The sequence below is a fragment of the Pezoporus occidentalis genome, unplaced genomic scaffold (genome assembly GCF_034315485.1).
Source record: "Pezoporus occidentalis ecotype Australia unplaced genomic scaffold, CSIRO_AGI_Poc_V1 ctg224, whole genome shotgun sequence".
Lineage (NCBI taxonomy): Eukaryota > Metazoa > Chordata > Aves > Psittaciformes > Psittacidae > Pezoporus > Pezoporus occidentalis.
Window position 1 is genome coordinate 1,212,818 of NW_026914117.1, and position 18,129 is coordinate 1,230,946.

Consider the following 18,129-nt stretch of genomic DNA (forward strand, 5'->3'; position numbering starts at 1 on the left):
AATTCTACCTAAACTTATGAAAAAATACTATTGGTAAGAGTAACCCACATGACTCAGAGGCAATTAAAAATAACTAAATAGCCAGTGCTGCTGTATGGGCTGATACAGGAATTAACATCTTTCTGAATTATTTATATTGTTTACTTATTGGAACAATGTGAGACTCTAAACTATGAATGATTTTTTGAGCTGCAAGGAAGAAACATTTTCGTCAGGTAGTTGTTAATTTATGTGTCCTCCTCCATTAACTCAGATTACAATTTTGAATTTCATTCTGGAAACTATTCCTTCATCCTAAGCTTTATACCTAAAACTGGAAAACACTTGTAAGAAAGATAGTGAAAAAAATAATCTACCAGTATATTTTAGGAGTCTGGTACACAGTTCTAACAAACCTCTTGATTGTGTTGGTTCAGGATCTTGAAAATGCAAGTGAAAAGTTTTAATTTTTCTTGAAATGCTTTGTATACTGCTCTCCCACTGCTTTTTGGAAGCTTGTCAAGCAATGAACAGAATGATGAAGTAGTGAATTAATAGGTCTACTTGCCCATGAGAGGCTTGTTGATGCTTTCACAGTTTTCAGAGGGAGTTGTTGCTAAGGCTATTTGTGACTTTGGCAGGTTCAGAATTCTATCTGCTTTACCTTTCTCAGAAGCTTGCCAAGAGATTAGTACGCCTGTATGGTGGGCAAATCCATCAACAGCTCTACTTGTGTTACACATCAATTGGCCAAAAGGTGGGCAAGGTGGGTAGCTTATCTGTGGACGGAAGTCAACAGAAATGAGAAAAGTTGTTCTGAATTTAGAAAAGTCTCATGTATGACAGAAGAAATAAAAGAAATTACACCTATCACTAGGAAATGAAAATCACCCTGATAACTGTAAGAATATTTGCTCCCCTTTGCTGCTTCCCTTGTTCTGCAGTTCTGACTGCTTGCTGGAATCTTGCTCCCTATTGAAACTCCAATTCAGATTTTATCAAAAGATAAAACGGTATCAAGTGAAAAATCCTCTGTGAGGCCATGTTCAAGTTTTGGTGACATTGACGAGTCACTCGGCAGGACTCCGAGGGTTTATTGGATCTGGAGGACTGCTCTCTGTTGGAAAGGTGAGTAACCGCCCCACAAAACAGCTAATTGCACCAAGCCTTAAATTTGTTAGCATGAGAGAGGCAGGTATCCTGGAAACAAGAATTAAAAGCCCCGCTCGGACGCTGCAGCCTCTGCTTTGTTTCAGCACTAGAGGGCAATGTTTTCTTGCTTTTTAGCAGGCGGCACCTGCTGTCTTCGCAGAGCAGACAGCTCTGCGTGCTGCCAGGCATTTTCCAGAAGAGTCTCGAAATCCTCAGAGCAGGTAAAGCGCCTTAATTAAGACTCTTATGTGTAAAAATAAATGAAACATAAGACCTCTGCTCTAAAAAAATCTGCCACTAAATCACACTGAATGCTTACCAAATGTCTTAGCCTACACCTGGGGTGCAAGAGAATAGCATGACCAGAGAGCTAAAATTGCACGTTTTTTCCTCACTGTTCTGTCCTGCTAGATCTCCCAGATACTGACATTGCAAGCTGTCCAAATAATGAGGCAGATCTTTGCTGCTGCTGTTGCTTGTATTACTAAATGTAATGTGCAAAACTAAATGGAAATGTAAAATACGAGAAGCTCCTGACTTTATACTAGCCAAAACAAAAATATGTTCTTCATTCCAAACTATTTGATCCAAATAACATTGGTAAAATCTCTTCCAGTTAAAATTCTAGTAATCAGATTTAATTTAAACTAATAAGTCTGTTGTATGTAGGTGGTATAACAAGTGCCAATATTCACAATTATCTAAATGTCTAAATACTAGAATTGATAAGGAATTTAAACTTTTATACAGAAACCTGGCATTGGAGCAGATCTCTTTTAGTTTGTGCATTGCGTTTGAATTGCTCTTTTGAACTGATAATACTGTTCAGTTAAAAAAAGTGTGAAGTAATTAAAGTTTATGAAAATCAGCTATATTAGCCATTAGTGGGACATTTTCCAAGTCATAATTGGAAGTTAAGTGTGGTTTGTGTCTTTGAAACTCTCCCTCATAAATTTCAACAGCTTTCTATTCACTAAGAAATTCAAATATCTTAGGAGCATTGCTATGCTATATTTATTTAATAAACATGAAAATAGGCTATATTTCATAATTAGTGTTATTAATATTAGTTTCATTTTAGAATTGGGTGTCTGAGGTCCTGTATTCCTATGGTCACCAGTCAGCATTCATTGACTATTCAGGGGTAAAGCCCAAAGCTGTCTACACTGGATCAAGGTTACACTCATCCAGAGCATGATGTAGATCTTAAGTCTTGCATTCAGCTGACTTCTTAGGCATGGGGCCTTTCCTCAGAGAGCAGATCTCTGCAGTGTATCTTTGTTGTGATGCTATAGCCATCTGCAGGAACTCTTAATTTTTCTTTAGTTCAGTCAGCCAGAGAAAAACAGAGGTTTCAAAATTGCTGCCTCCTTATTAAACACTACTTCCTGCTTCCCCTTAAAAAATGCTTTCAATTGATGATTAAAGCATACTGATTATGAGCATTGATTGAGTGGGACATTAGGACTCAACTGTTTAAAACTGATAGCAATATAGTGAAGAGAAACAGTCTTGTATGAACACCATGTGTTAACATTGCATCAGGAATCAAAGCTGATTCTCTCATGGTCCAGTTCCTATACTCAGACTTTCTCACAGGGCTTAGTGATTCAACAAACATTTTGACCAAATTAGGTGCAACTAATCAGGGTAGGCCATACATTGCAGAAAACAGTTACAGTTGGTGAAAGTAGCTGTTAATTGCTAATAAGGGATAGCTGAAATAATTAAGTTATCACCTGGGTGATAACTGGGTAAATGGGTGAAACTCCATTGAAAGTGAGAGTTGCTGCCTTCCATCATCTCTCTGGAAAAAGAGGTGGTAAGTGAGCAGTTTGGCTCTGGCAGGAGGCTGCCAGCCTGTCCAAAGAGCAGGGTCAGAGCACTGTCTTGCAGGGCTGTTGTAAAGCTCTACTACTTTTCTTACCCTGTCTTGTAGGTAGGCTAAGGGTCTCTGATCTAATTCAACTTCTGGAAAATAGAGTTGTTGATGTTAAGCAACAGTTGTGTTTATCTGCTCCACGGATCAAGTTAATAGAATTTTCTGCAGCATGAAAGAGCATGTTGATGCTAGTGCAGAGTAGAGGAGCAGGATGCTTGCTAGATTTGCATCACTTCAATACAGTTCCTAGTCTCCTGTCTGCACCAGCATGCAAGGCTGCTCTCGTGGAATGCTCTGTAAGTAATCCATCTGGAGCCAGGTCAGAGGCTTCTTTCCGTTCTACTCCAACAGAAGTCAGAGTGTCTTTGTTTTCTATATCTAAAATTTCCCTTTAGGCTAAAAAAGAATACTGTGAACTTTCCTCTTTTCCTTCCTTTATAAGCTTGTATGACTTCTGCCATTTATTAGAAGCCAAATGATTTGTGAAACCTACTTGCTACTCCTTACATATGGCTGCTCATTCAATATAGAAACAAGCAAACTGATTTAAGTGGAAAAAACTGCTCCTGTTGACCATTAGAGAAAGTTCAGGGTTTCAATTCATGCAGAGGGAAAACAGCTGTTTTTCTCAGAAGCTTCCAAGAGACTTTTTTACTGAGCTCATGAAACTTGGGCACTTCTTGAAAGTGTCCTTTTTCTTTTTAAAAGTTTGCAAAGTTGCAATGTGTTTTGTGTTTATAAATATGTCTTTGCTCATGAGGGGTGCTGCTGCCACCTGCTCATAGCTGGTCATAGGTTTTAGAACATTCTTTTGCCTAGGATAAGGGCTGATAAAAGCTGTTGCAGGTCTTCTAACTTTGTCCTAGCTCTACCTTATAATTTCTGAGTGGAGAGGCTGTTCAGCACTTTCATGTCCTGTTTATTTTTGATGCATAATTATCTCTAAGTTAAAACACCAATGTTCCAGTATTTTCAGCAATTTGATCAGTCTGTAATGCACATATAATCTTGTGTGATTTGAGAAAGCTAAATGATGCCATAGGTCGAAGTTGATAATGAATGTAAAACAAAGTGCTTCAAATACCTCAATAACTTGTGAACTCAATGAAAGTTGGCATGGTTGTGTGCATGAAACAATACTTGGAAGCTAGCTATTTGACCCTCTTGACTTCTATATTTCTTTGGCTCTAAACTCTTCCAGATGATTTCAGAACTTGGAGATTTGAAGAAAAAAGGCTCCCTGGTGGAAAGGCAGTTAAAGGCATATTTGGAGATAGGTTTCATACATATATGTATTCTCATGTGTGTACAGGTGTGCGCGCCCACACACACACACACACCCCCACCTTACAATGTATATAAGATAGTTGGGGGAAGTGGTGTAAAGGTACTTAGGAAGCTGTAAACTTCATGCTTGAAAATCTGATAACATCTGATAGGTGCGGACAGATTCATGCAAAGTTAACCATTTGTCTCTGTCCAGGACCACCAAAGTTGATCTGGATCATGGTTAGTATTGTCAAGTATGATCTGAAGCATGCTAATAGAGTGTTTTATTTTTAGTGTTTTACTTGTCTGTGGATTGAATAAGGGAATTGTGATCAGAACGAACCCTGTAAGAATTGTTTCTGTTCCTTTAATACTCCCAAAGGTGTGCAGATAGCCACCACTGCCTTGCCACAAGTCCCACTTTCTGGAACACACAATGATACATGTACTGTTGCAACAGCACACAAGCAAACATATTTTGTTCTCATTATTTCACGTGTGATCCGAAGTAGCTGACTCATCAGTGGTTTGGGTTTTGCTTTTTCTCTTATGGATGCTTTTAGACAGGTAACTATAACCAGGCTAAGAAAGTTGGGACTGTTCATCCTGGAGAAGAGAAGCTGTGTGGAGAACTCAGAGCAGCCTTCCAGTATCTGAAGGGAGTCTACAAGGATGCCGGAGAGAGACTCTTCATCAGGGACTATAGTGATAGTACAAGGGGTAATGGGTTCAAACTTAAACAGAGGAAGTTCAGGTTAGATATAAGGAAGAAGTTCTTTACTATGAGGGTGGTGAGGCACTGGCACAGGTTGCCCAAAGAAGTGGTGGATGCTCCATCCATGGCAGTGTTCAGGGCCAGCTTGGACTGAGCCTTAGGCAACATGGTCTAGGGTGAGGCATCCCTCCCCATGGCAGGGGTTTGGAACTAGAGAATCTTGAGGTCTTTTCCAACCCTAACTATTCTGTGGTTAATGAGACTTCTCACAAAGATATTCTATGTGAATCTGTGGGACCTTTCGACAAATATGAATTAAAAAGACTGTAAGGAAGGTATTCTTTCTGCAGATTCTCACAGAACTGTTGCCTCCTTTGATTCTCCAGGCCAAATGTAAGACATTTTTGCATTGCTTAACTCCCAGGAGAAATTTATTGTAAGACCGATTAATTTCTAACAGTCCCACAGTCATTTGGACCACCCAGAAATGCACATAAATATCCCATCTGTGATGTTTCAGTGACATTTTCTTCAAATGTCACAATTTATCAGTGTTTTTAAATGTAAGCAGTTGTAATATTTGCTCAGAATTCAGATTACTGAATTCTTGAGTGTCAGGTGTGAAATTAGTAATAATAAAAGTATAGTCTTAGGAGGACCATGCGTGAGGGGAGAACGTAACTATAGTCACCCGGGTAACTATAGACTGGTCAGCCTCACCTCCATCCCTGGGAAAGTGATGGAACACCTTATCCTTGGTGCCATCTTAAGGCATATCAAGGATAAGAGGGTTATAAGGGGCAGTCAACATGGCTTCACCAAGGGGTAATCATGTTTGACCAATCTCTTAGCCTTTTATGAGGAAATAACACGGTGGATGGATGATGGCAGAGCGGTGGATGTGGTCTACCTTGACTTCAGCAAAGCATTTGACACAGTCTCCCACAGCATCCTCACAGCTAAATTGAGGAAGTGTGGTCTGGATGATCAGGTAGTGAGGTGGACTGCAAACTGGCTGAAGGAGAGAAGCCAGAGAGTTGTAGTCTATGGGGCGGAGTCTAGTTGGAGGCCTGTAACTAGTGGAGTGCCTCAAGGGTTAGTACTGGGACCGGTATTATTTAATATATTCATCAATGATTTAGATGAGGGAATTGAGTGTACTATCAGCAAGTTTGCTGATGACACTAAGCTGGGAGGAGTGGCTGACACGCCAGAAGGATGTGCTGCCATCCAGCGAGACCTGGACAGGCTGGAGAGTTGGGCAGGGAATAACTTGATGAAATATAACAAGGGAAAGTGTAGAGTCCTGCATCTGGGCAGGAACAACCCCAGGGTCCAGTATAGGTTGGGAAACGACCTGTTAGAGAGCAGTGTAGGGGAGAGGGACCTGGGGGTCCTAGTGGACGACAGGATGACCATGAGCCAACACTGTGCCCTTGTGGCCAAGAAGGCCAATGGCATCCTGGGGTGTATTAGAAGGGGGATGGTTAGTAGGTCGAGAGAGGTCCTTCTTCCCCTCTACTCTGCCCTGGTGAGACCGCATCTGGAATACTGTGTCCAGTTCTGGGCCCCTCAGTTCAAGAAGGACAGGGACCTGCTGGAGAGAGTCCAGCGCAGGGCAACCAAGATGATTAAGGGAGTGGAGCATCTCCCTTATGAGGAAAGACTGAGGGAGCTGGGTCTCTATAGTTTGGAGAAGAGGAGACTGAGGGGTGACCTTATTAGTGTCTATAAATATATAAAGGGGGAGTGTCACGAGGATGGAGCCAGGCTCTACTCAGTGGCAAACAATGATAGGACAAGGGGTAATGGGTACAAACTGGAACACAAGAGGTTCCACTTAAACTTGAGAAGAAACTTCTTCTCAGTGAGGGTGAGGGAACACTGGAACAGGCTGCCCAGGGAGGTTGTGGAGTCTCCTTCCCTGGAGACATTCAAAACTGGCCTGGACACATTCCTGTGTAACATTATCTAGGTGTTCCTGCTCCGGCAGGGGGGTTGGACTAGATGATCTTTCGAGGTCCCTTCCTAGCATACTGTGATACTGTGAAGATGTACATACATATTTCTTGTTTCTTGATAAAGTGGCTCTAGTCACCATTGTAGCACGTAGGGGTTAATGACCACATTCAACTTTTGTGCAGCTCCCTATGTGGCAAAAATGTTGTGTAACAATATCAGAATATATCACTTTATCAAAATATACCAAAATATACATAATATTTAGATATTATTGCGCAAAACATTTAGCTCTATGGCCAGACTTAAAATAAGAAAATATCTTCTCAGTGCTCTTTCTAATAAATGTGTCATCTTGCATTATTGATGGTAATATCTATCACTTTTCACCAGTAACTCAGTAAACATTCAAAAAAGCTAAATAGCATTATTCTTGGGTAAAGGCTTGACTTTTTCATGGTCATTTGGCAGACCCATGACTGAGCCAGAAGCAATAGCCACTTACTCTTGCATAGTGACCGTCCACAAACAGATGTCTGTACAACCTTCACAACATCAGGAGAAAAATAATTGAACTTCCAAGGATCAAAATAAGGTTTTGAGATGATGTGAAAGTCAGAAGCCTACTGCTGAAGCCATGACGTCAGAGCCAAAATGTCACAGCCAGAATGTCACGGCAGAAAGTTTTGGCTGAAAACACAACAAAGATTTCCATGGTACAAAGTTGTGCGTGACCTACAGGATCAAGTCCTTCGAGCTGATGCTTACTTTCCCAGTGGGGTTAGTGGAGAGTGCAGGTGTAATGAACGTGCTGTGGTTGACTCAACCCTTTTGAATGAAGATGGTGTATAAAAGCAGTCTTAATATGTTTTCCTGAGACAGCCTGCAAAATATTCCTTCTAACTTTATGCAACATATCTTCTGATCTTGCTTGGTTAATGGCTCTTCATCACTTCTCAATTCATAGTTTAATGCTTCAATGGAAGCCAATTTGAATTCATTTAACTTTTCAAATAAAATTTTAGTGAGATGCTCTATCAGATTTTTTTTTTACTGTTTCCTACTTTTATAAGGCTGTCAATTAGCTATCCAGTTTCAGTAGAATGATTTGTGTAGTGAATTCAGTTGAGAGACAGCATTTGTGCAATATAATGGCTAACTATAACTCCTTAAAGTCAATCAATGCAGTAGTCAAAATCTAGACATCTTGTTTGATTATATATAAAAGCTAATGCATGTAAAAAAAAAGAAAAAGAGCTTTCTGTGGTTCTGTTAGCATCTAGATAGCTGCAGGTTTTCTGTATCTGTATTTTGTAAATTTACCAAGGATTACAGATTTGCTGAATAGCTATTGAAACTTTTCTTTTTGGGAGCTTTTCTACCCCAAAAAGGTTAAAAGCTCCCTTTTTAATGAAGAGGCCGTTTGCCTACAAAGACATAGTCACAGACTCTGGAACAGCTTATTAGAAGCTAAACTCTTTGGTCTTTATAATTCTTTGGTTTCCCACTCTTTGGTTTCCTGTTACTTTTATGGGACCAAAAAATATTTGCCATCATGCAAGATAAGTGTCTCCGTCTTTATATCAATGCCAATATATTTCACTAAATAACATGTTTTGTGGTATCTGTATCCTGTCACAGGGACTAGTTGTGAGAAAGTCTGATGTGGTCACATCACTGCTAGGAATTGAAAGGAGGCCACTATTTTATATGAGAGAGAGACTACTGCTGTCACATAGTAATGTTCTGTTACTAGTGCACAGGAACTCTATTTAAAACCAGATTAAGGACTTTGTACCTAAATCCTTATCGCAGCACATTTACTACATGAAATTTGAAGAGGTTTACTCTGAACTTACTCAGACCAGATTCCGGACAGCTAGAGACTGTTTTCAAGCTCTGGGTACATTAACTGTCATTATAATAGCTTCTCTATGTTTAAGTAAATTCTACTGAGTACACCCTCCCCATTTTCATCCTTGTTGGCTGACAAGTTTTGTTATTTGAGAGGATTTGGTAGAAGAATAGATAGGAAACATAGTGAGTTGAGTCCCAGCATCATCTAAGCTGTGACAACCTGGCAGGTCTCAGCCAGCAAGTAGTGGTGATGGCAAGCAATGGATTTCAAGCAAAGTAAGGCAAGCACAGTGAATGAAGACAGAGTGGCTCTCCACGTGCCACAGTCTGGGTTTTGTGCTTGTCTGAAAGTGTGCTTTTGGACTTCCAAAGAGCATTGTTCTGAAAAGGAAAATTCAAACAATCATTTCTACCTTGCTCATAAAATACTTGCATTAATCACTGCTTTATTACATGACAGTTTTGGGGCAAGAAGTTATGTTTATAATACCTCTCCTGTCTTTTTCCATAAATATTTAAATTGCTTTAATTAGACTCTTAGTCCAGACTAGATTCCAGGCTGTTGTTCAGAAAACTCTTATCTTATTGCAAGTTCTTTAAAACTAGAAGGATTAGCTTTATCTAGGAGCCAGTTATGGCTATACATATTACTGTTGTCAGTAAAACTAATCTAGATGGAAAAACTTCATAATGTTTTAAAAATACTACAATACCAAACTCACTTGAATGTATTTAAGTAGTTCAGACACTGTGAAGCAGACAAAATAGTCCAAGGAATGTTTATGGAAGATATTAATACAAATTCAACTTCTTTTTATCTTTAAATGATTGAATGGGTATTGTTTCCCTATCGGGAAGGAAGATGCTTAATGGTGAGAGGAATAAGGCAGGGAGCCAAAACTGAGTTTAGTTTCTTTTTGCCACCAACATCATGTATTGCCTTCTGGGAGCCACTGATTTTTATTTTTTTTTTTTTCCTTCAGTACTTCAATTTTTCAGTCTGCATTGTGGGAATAATACCCTTTTCTGCCTTTACATGGACTGTAGCTGTAAAACGTTTGAAGTTGATTCATGTTTGGTCAAATGTATAAAGTGTGGATATTGCAAATGGTGCATATAAGAAAGCCAGTACAAAATTCATGCTGTCATGTGCAGTCACATGTATTTGCAGTGTTTGCTTCCTTTTCTTTTTTAGTCTTCATACCCTGGTTAAATGTCTCTATTTTTATTTCTGCCACTGTCTTATGGAGCTTCTCTGGGAGAAGCCACTTTGTCAGTCAAGTGAAAGATGTCTTTTGAAATTTCTGGTGTGTCATCTGTGACCTATAGATACTGTTTTGCTTTTGGTTTATAATATAAACAAATACTTTCTTTGGAAAGATCTAATCTTTGTTTTATCTAGATAAAGTTCAATTTAGAAATGCCACTAGTAGGGTAATGGTCCTTTTCGGGAATTCAAGGGACTTTTTTGTTGAGTCATGGGAAGCTCAGAGGCTATAACTAGAACTAATGCCATTAGAGCTATGTGATAGAATATTGAGGCTTTGATTAAACTGTTTTGATGAAAAATCTCCAAAACTGAACTACTGAGGCATTAACTTATTTCTGGAAGCAGGGTGTTTGTGACTGTACAGCCCCTGCACCAGGCTGGAATGAGTTATGTTTCTTTACATACCTGTTCTCCTCTGTGGGCTCGGTACACAACTATGTGGTGTTTTCTAATATTAATCTCCAGCATGCACTTGGAAGTGGAAATCCAGCTTGGATTTCTGTTTTATGGTAAGGTCTTACAAGCCAACAAAATGATGGCTCATTAATTGACACGATGACACACTGTAATCATAAAAGTCTGGTTTAGACACCATATACATAGGTAGTTAATTTTCCGCCTGAATGTACGTATTTTCCATGGAGGAGAAAGCCTTCTTGGGGGTACTTCAGTTAAAAATCTGAATGTGCAGAATGACTGCTGCTGATTTGTGCTGGCACATGGAGCTTGCTCCAAAACTGATTAAGAGTTAGTCCTATGGGAGTCGGAGAGTGTCAAGAATTGGAGCATGCACTGTTTGATTTGTTTTTCATGCGAACAGTACATACCACAGTGGCCTCTTGATCTTTAATTGTGTTATTTATTTTTTCTTTCCTGCCCCCCCCCCCCCCCCCCCCCCCAGTACAAATTATAGTAACATGAACTGTTGCAGGTAATATAGAAATAGTAATACAGAAATAATATATAGAAATATAGAAAAAATATATAGAAATAGTAGAAGATGCAGTTGCTCTTATGTTGGAAGATGAAATCCCAGAATCACTGCTTTTCAGTTACTAATGAGGTAGAGTGACCAATTCCTCTTTAAGGTCTGTCAATTCAAAACAAACCTGGACCCTCAATTGCTAACAGTAGTTACTGGTTTGTACTGTGCCCCGTGCAGGAAGAAATTGCACACCCGTAACAGTGCAATTGTGTGGGGTAGGACGGTGAAGCCATTTAAAATGGCACAGCAAATGCAGTCTACTGACTAGTAATGAATAATTTTTTAAAGGAAGCTGTGAGGGCTTGAAAATGAAACGTGACCAGTAAGTGTAATTTCTGTATCTTACTCAGAAGTCTAGACACTACTGCATTTTCCTCTCATTTCCAAAACTTTCTTTGTGAATCACTGACCACTTGCCCTCCCCTCTGGTGGTTTAGGGGGTGATAAATATGCTCGTGAGAGAGAATAAATTCAAAGAATGCCCTGAGGCTCTGGAACTTGAGATCTGGCCTTCTCCTTGCAAAATATGGCCCCATGCAAAAAGAAAGGATGTTGGATAAAACATCCCCTGAAACTAGAACATAGAGGTAGGTGCATATTTAATGGCAGACTGTTTTAACTTTCTCAAGTCACCTCTTTTATGGCCAGCAGCTACTATTAATTATTTATCAGAACACTTATTTATACACTAAAAGCTAAATGCAGTCCTTTCTGTGGAAGCCTGGCAGAGTGCAGGCTGAAATAAGTAGCTGTGGATAGTCCTTCAGGAGGATTTGTTTCATGCCCAGTTCTGCTCAGGGGAGAGCCCGTTAGCATTATTCTGCCTGCTGTGTGTCTGATAATGCTATATACATATGGGAGATTAAACCCCAGCCATTAGTAAAACTCTATAGCTGTAGATGCATCAGTCCTGAGCATTAGCTCTGCGTGCATTTCTCAGTGCTCTTGTGGGCTGTGACGGGGTGACAGATGCTGCTCTCATGGCTGCTAAGAACTATCTTTGAAGTCACAAGACTGTCCTAGCAGAAATTCTGCACCAGCAGCTTTGGGTGCAGAAGCATGCGCTCTGTAAGGTTACCTGAAGCATGGCCTGGGAAGAATGCATCAGCAGCTGTACATGTACAGATTTGAAATTGTTGTTTGTGTTACACTGTCTGTTTTGGGGCTGTGCTAGGGAATACCTTGTCTTAGTGTGTTTTAGGTGAGGAAAGAAACTTGCATGGTAGCTTCCCTGTGACATGACGAAGCGGGGAAAACAATGACTTCCCTAGGTAGTGGAAAGCAAACCAGAGATTTGGCAGGTTTTCCCTTGGCCAAGCTAAGTAAGCTAGTACAGTTCTTTATTAGCTTCCAGGGAAGAGGAGGGAACCCCTTTCTTTTTGCTTCTTTTCTTGTGAAAGAAGCTCACCCTGCCCTGGCTTCTACTTCTGTATTTGTCCTGGCTCTGCAAAACCCATCCTTACAGCAGAGGGGGGAGGAACATTTTGTTCCTCTTTCCTACACTTGGGGAAAGCAGTTGGGACCCTTCCTGTAGCCAGAGGGAAGGAAATAGGTGTAAATACTTCTTTCAGAATTGAGTTTACATCATCTCATCACAATACATCTGGTGCCAGTTATGTTTTCTCCATCAAATACTGACATGGTTGTGCTGTTGCCATTTGATTCTGGTGGCAGTACTATTTAGATAAAATATTATTACTTTTCTATAGCAACTCTTAATTTCAGAAGAATCTGGGATTTCATTGTAATTATCACTGACAGACGCAGTAAGTGTTTGGGATTAACATGCATGGGTTTCATTTTCTTCGAGCAGCTGAGCTTCATTTTTTTTACAGCCCAGATCAAATTTTCTAATTTAAATGTTGACATAGATGGAAAATAATAAGTTTTTTATCTAGCACTCTTCTGGGTGGTTTACACTTCATGAGGGGCATTGCTTTAAGATCTCAATAGAAGAAGATTTGTTGCTGTGATAGGGGCATTCTTCAGCCTTTCTCCAAATGTGAGACTTCATACTCCAAACAATTTCCAGAACAGAGACCCTCTTTCTCCCATAGTCCAGTGCCTCAACCTGCTCTAATGGTCTTCAACTGTGTTCCAGGCCTGCGAAGAGGGGATCTGCTAAACTGCCACCCTACACTGTATTCCTTCATCTTTGCAAGTTGTTTCAAACGCAGTCTCCCCTCACCTTGGAAAGAATGCAGAGCCCTTGGCTCATCTTAAGCTCAGGACCCTGTTCCTGAAATGATTTCACAGGCAGGGGAAACAGCAGTTTTCTGCACAATTATGAATATCCTTTCCTTCAGCCACCCACGTCCCCAGCTTGAAATGCTTTGCTGCTCTTGGCCCAGGGTTTGCTATGTTCAGAAAAGCCAGTTTTGCAGCTATGGAAAGCAGCTTCTTGGATGCACCTAAGAAGCTGAAGCATTATGAAAGCTTTGCAAAGCAAACACTTGATGGAAGCAAACATCGGTGTATACATGCAGCTGAAGCTCAGCCAGCTGTGTGGCTGGAAGTAGTCAAATCGAAATTGTTGGCTAAACCAAAGATTTCTAAACAGAAGTTACCTATTTTGGGGGGGGGGTAAGAGATCATTATATTTTTTCCCTTATTGCTTATAGAAAAATACAGTGAGAAACAAATCCTCTCCTGGTGGCATATGGTCAAATGTAATTTTTTGTTTATCCAACTGAAAACTCATAGTCACAACTACTGGTAACTCATCAGCATTTTATTTGATGATTGCCCTGGGTTTGCAATATGTATGCATGTTTTCCTTCAAGTATCTCATTATACCTCTGAGATAATTCCTGTTCTGTAAGGATTCAAAATAAAATCATTAAAAAAAAAAAAGGCTTTACTATTAGGATATTTTTCTCCCAGTTATACTGAATAATAGTTGAAATCTAGTGAAACTCACGAGTCCTGCATGCTGCCACATCAGCTAAGTTTGATCAGTGCCATTACAAAGAGCAATATAGCAGATATCTCAGCCTCTAAATATCCATAAAGTTTTAATAGGACTTCCAGAACTTTATAGTGTGAGCTACCAGGGTGTTCAGACTGAAATGGAATTATACATTGAGGCATATATATGTGTCTGAGGTCAGTCACTCAAGTGTCCTGATCTGGGCTTAAATCTAACCCTTTGGATTTGATTTACTTGAAGGAAATGTAAGTTAGAGGAGCATTTGTCTGGCCTCCCAGAAAAAAGTGGGGTCAACAAGAGGTTAAGATACATCTGCTTTTATTTCTGAGGCTTTCAGACATTAGGCGTTTATTTGAATCAAAAAAATGGCCATGTTTTGAGGAAATGGCACAAAAACTAATACACAATGTTAAACTTCTGCACAGAGCAGTGCCATTAGAAACATCTAATCTAGTTGAGCAGATCATATTATTTGAATTTGTAAGATTCAGAAGAAAACTGAAAGCCAAGAATTTCCTTATTTAAATGTGACTCGGCATTCCTCCTGCCCTTCCCTGCCTTCTTTAGAGCAGCATTTCAGAAAGCAAGTCAGACAGTGCAGCTTGGCTGATGGTAAAACTTGCATGATGAAAGTATACAGATGTGATGGGGCAAACCAGAGAAGCACCTGGCAACATTCCCGACTATTTAAACTTTATGAACAAGGAGATTCTGCTATTCTTCCACAAGCTGAACATCTTATAGCAGGAGGATCATAAACTGAAGAGACGGGGTGCAAATGACTTATATCTCTTCTTATCTTTTGCTCTGGTTACATTAAGAGATGTAAAAGGCAGAATAACCTGCTAGATGGGGTAGGCCAGATTCTGCAGCATTTATTCACAGGGAGGAAGAGTCCAATCAATGTGATTAAGAGCTGCAGAAGTTAATAAAAAATGACATAGTAAATTCCCTAGGGAAAAGAGAGCTTAAGGATCCTTGCGTGGGTTTTCATATGTATGTGTGGTTACATTAGTGTACTGCTTGAAGTAAGGAGACTTCCTCACCTCTAAACATTTCTCGCTTGAGTGTTTATTCCCAGCAGCAGTGACTTGGAGCCAGTGTGTCAGCTTTAAAATAAAAAGGCAGGGCTGCCCCTGTGTTCTGCCTCTGTAGTCATCTGAAAAGCAAACACTGATTTCTTCAGTTTACCTCTTACTACCTGAAACAATACTTGCTTCCACATCACGAATGATCATGCTGCTTAAAAAGAAATGTTGCTGACAGATGTTGTTTGGATATCAAACCACTGGAAGAGATTAGATCTGTGGGTCTTGACTTCCTCAATATACAGTTACTCTGACATTAAATAGTGCATGTTTACTATATATCCCTGGAAAGCTTTCACATTGTCATTTTAATGCACTAGTTTTGCTTAAATTTGCTAAATAGTAGCAAATAAAAGCAAAGCATATGAAGTAGATTAAAGAAGAATTGCAGCCTTATTCTCTTTCTTTCTTCACATAACTCCTATGCTCTAACTTCTGTGGTCTTTCATATATTTAGTCAGACAGCTGTTTCCCCATGCATCCATTTATGTCAAGGGCACTTGCATGCAAACATGGCAAAGACTATCTCAAACTTTCAAATAATCCTTTGATTGTCAGGTTCTAGGCAGCTTTCTGAAGTACTTACTATACATAATCAGGCACTGTGTGGATATTTATACCTGTTCATGAACTGTTTTCTTGTCCCTGAGTATAGGCACTATCTATATAGTTGTGTGAATATATACCCAGACGTATAGGTTAAGGTAGCAGTATGTATGTGCAGAAGCTGAATAGCTTACCTAGAGAAGAATTCCTCTTCCTAGCGTGCAGGGAAGAGACATCTGCTATTCAAATCTCTTCACATGGCTCCAGGTAAACTAGGAAGAGTTTTCAATTGATAGCAGCTGTCTGAGCGGCATCCTGGGAAGATTCCTCTTGCTCCAGCCCCAGTAACTGAACTCTGCCAGTACAGTCACATCTCATTTATACACAGACTGTCCTTTTCAAAACAAGCAGCCAGCTGGAATGATTCAAACCTCTGTTCAGCACACTGTTAAAAATGCAGCTTCCTTCTTGGACCTGGGGATTACACCGTGGAGCAGCCAGGCTACAGCAAAAAGGCTGTGAGAACTATTTAATCGCCCAAATATCGTATGCTCCCGTTACTACTACCGGTGCTGCTGCTGTGCCTCCTGTTTGCTGTAGTCAGCCTTCCTCTCCCTCATATCTACAAGAGTATCAAGGCGGTTTTGCAGGGTTGTGATTGGCAGAAGCAGCCAATTCCTCCAGCTAATCAACCCTCAGACTTTCAAGGACCCTGAGCTGCTCTGATGTCATTCCAGCCGAAGGGGGATGCTTCATGTGAGGACTAGGATGTGATGACAGAGGCTAATTTGGAGATGAGCTGCATTCCTCTCCTGCTGCTGTGATTGATTAGATGCTCCAGGAGGATTTGCATAATCTGTCATTGTGCAGTTGGACCACCTCCCCTCCTGCCTGCCCGCCCAAAATGCGGGAGGAAAATGCCACTTCCAGCTTCTGATTTTACATGTGGAGTCTGTGACTGAAAGCCTAGGGGAAAAAGGAAAGTTGAAAGAGTAATTTTTAGGCAGGAGAATCTTCGAGTTCCCCCTTCAGCTCCTCACAGTACCCCAGATGCTAAAGGAGACTCAAGAAAATTACTAGAAGACTTTTTGGTTTCTACTCTTGTTAGGTCACTGGTAAGATCACCCAGTAAAACAGAAAGTAGCTTTTAATATATGATCAAAATCAAGCAGAGGTTGCCCAGCAAGTTGGTTACCAGTGATCTCCCTGACAGCACCTCTAGGTGGATACTGGCAAACATGCAGCATTGAGAGATGTATTTTCCTACTGCACGCAACACAAATTCCATTTATTTGTTGCATAATTTCTTATTAACATTCTTTATCTCATCCAGCTGGAGATGAAACCTACTTCCATAGCCAAGAAACGTGATTATTATGTGACTTTAAATTATATTACAGAGGAAAAACAAAACACTTTCTATATTAAAACCCCTCAATTTTACACCAATCTAATTTTCAATTTTTGCCAGCTTGGCACCTTTCACTCCAAAACTGTTCTTTGTACGATACACCCTGGAATTGAAATTTAGCCAATTCTGTGCAGCAAATGTGAGGAGAAAATAGTTCTGTTCAAGGAGACTGGAACAAACCCTTTCTGAGACGATGAATGATGCTGTAAACTCAGATTTGAATCATAGGAGGGTCAGCTCAAACTTTCATGTTTCCAAAATAGTGTAAATAAATGGTGTTCCATGCAGTTTACCATTTACATCCTTCAGCTGGGACCTTCTCCATGGAGAGCTATTTGCTCTCTGAATATCCAGGTTTCAAAGATGGTAGATATTCCTAGCTCAGGACTAATTTATTCCTTCTGGCTAAATTAGAAACTAAGGGAAAATTAAAATTCCAAGTATGTCTGAGTCATTTCCTGCAATTTTTAATTACAAAGCTCTCACTGGGGGTCTTTTAAAAATGCCTTACACCTATGGCTGGCTCTGGATTTGGGATTTATTTTCCAAAGACTGTTGCAAATGTTAGGTTTGGGTTTCCCACTGCAACTGGATGGTGCGTGGATGCCTCCTTTCATCCTGTGTGAACATCAGAACTTAAATCAGTCTGTAACCAAAACCTTCAAATTAAGTGAGACATTCTCTTCCCAACAAAAAGAAGACTATCTGGTGCAATTGGTCAAAGGCCACAAAAAATGCAATAGCTTCCTATTACTAGTCTGATGGTGCAAAAAAGTCCAGTGGTTTTGTTCCTCTCTCTGCACATATACTTGACTCCTAGCTGTAGTCAGCACTGGAGACATCCCTGTGAGCAGAGGGATTGACTGCAGGGTGCAGGTGTGCTTCAGGACAGCTCTTGACTGCTGCCAGATGTGACAGATGTGGTGGGAGCAGAACTCTACCCCTTTGAAGCTGCTGCCACGGATATTCCCAGGGTGGGCCGGCAGCCCAGTGGTTGTCCATACCCTTGAGAAGGTATTTTAATTCAGATGCTAAAGTCACTCTTTCACATAGACTCGCTGCTTAGTACTATGTAAGTTAACAAGAC

General features: G+C 40.2%; 1 protein-coding gene across 3 annotated transcripts in view; it reads right to left on the reverse strand.

Moving 5' to 3' along the window:
* The window catches only part of NDST4 (N-deacetylase and N-sulfotransferase 4), a 107,276-nt gene extending 90,744 nt beyond the window's left edge, over nt 1-16,532 (reverse strand). Inside the window, exon 1 of one of the 3 annotated variants that reach the window (XR_009965243.1) lies at nt 15,826-16,530. The gene's annotated coding sequence lies outside the window, so the exon portion shown is untranslated. Of the gene's footprint in view, nt 1-15,825 lie in introns of all 3 variants that reach the window. The other 2 variants (XR_009965244.1, XM_062620882.1) reach the window with 2 other exon arrangements.
* Nucleotides 16,533-18,129: the final 1,597 nt, after the last annotated feature.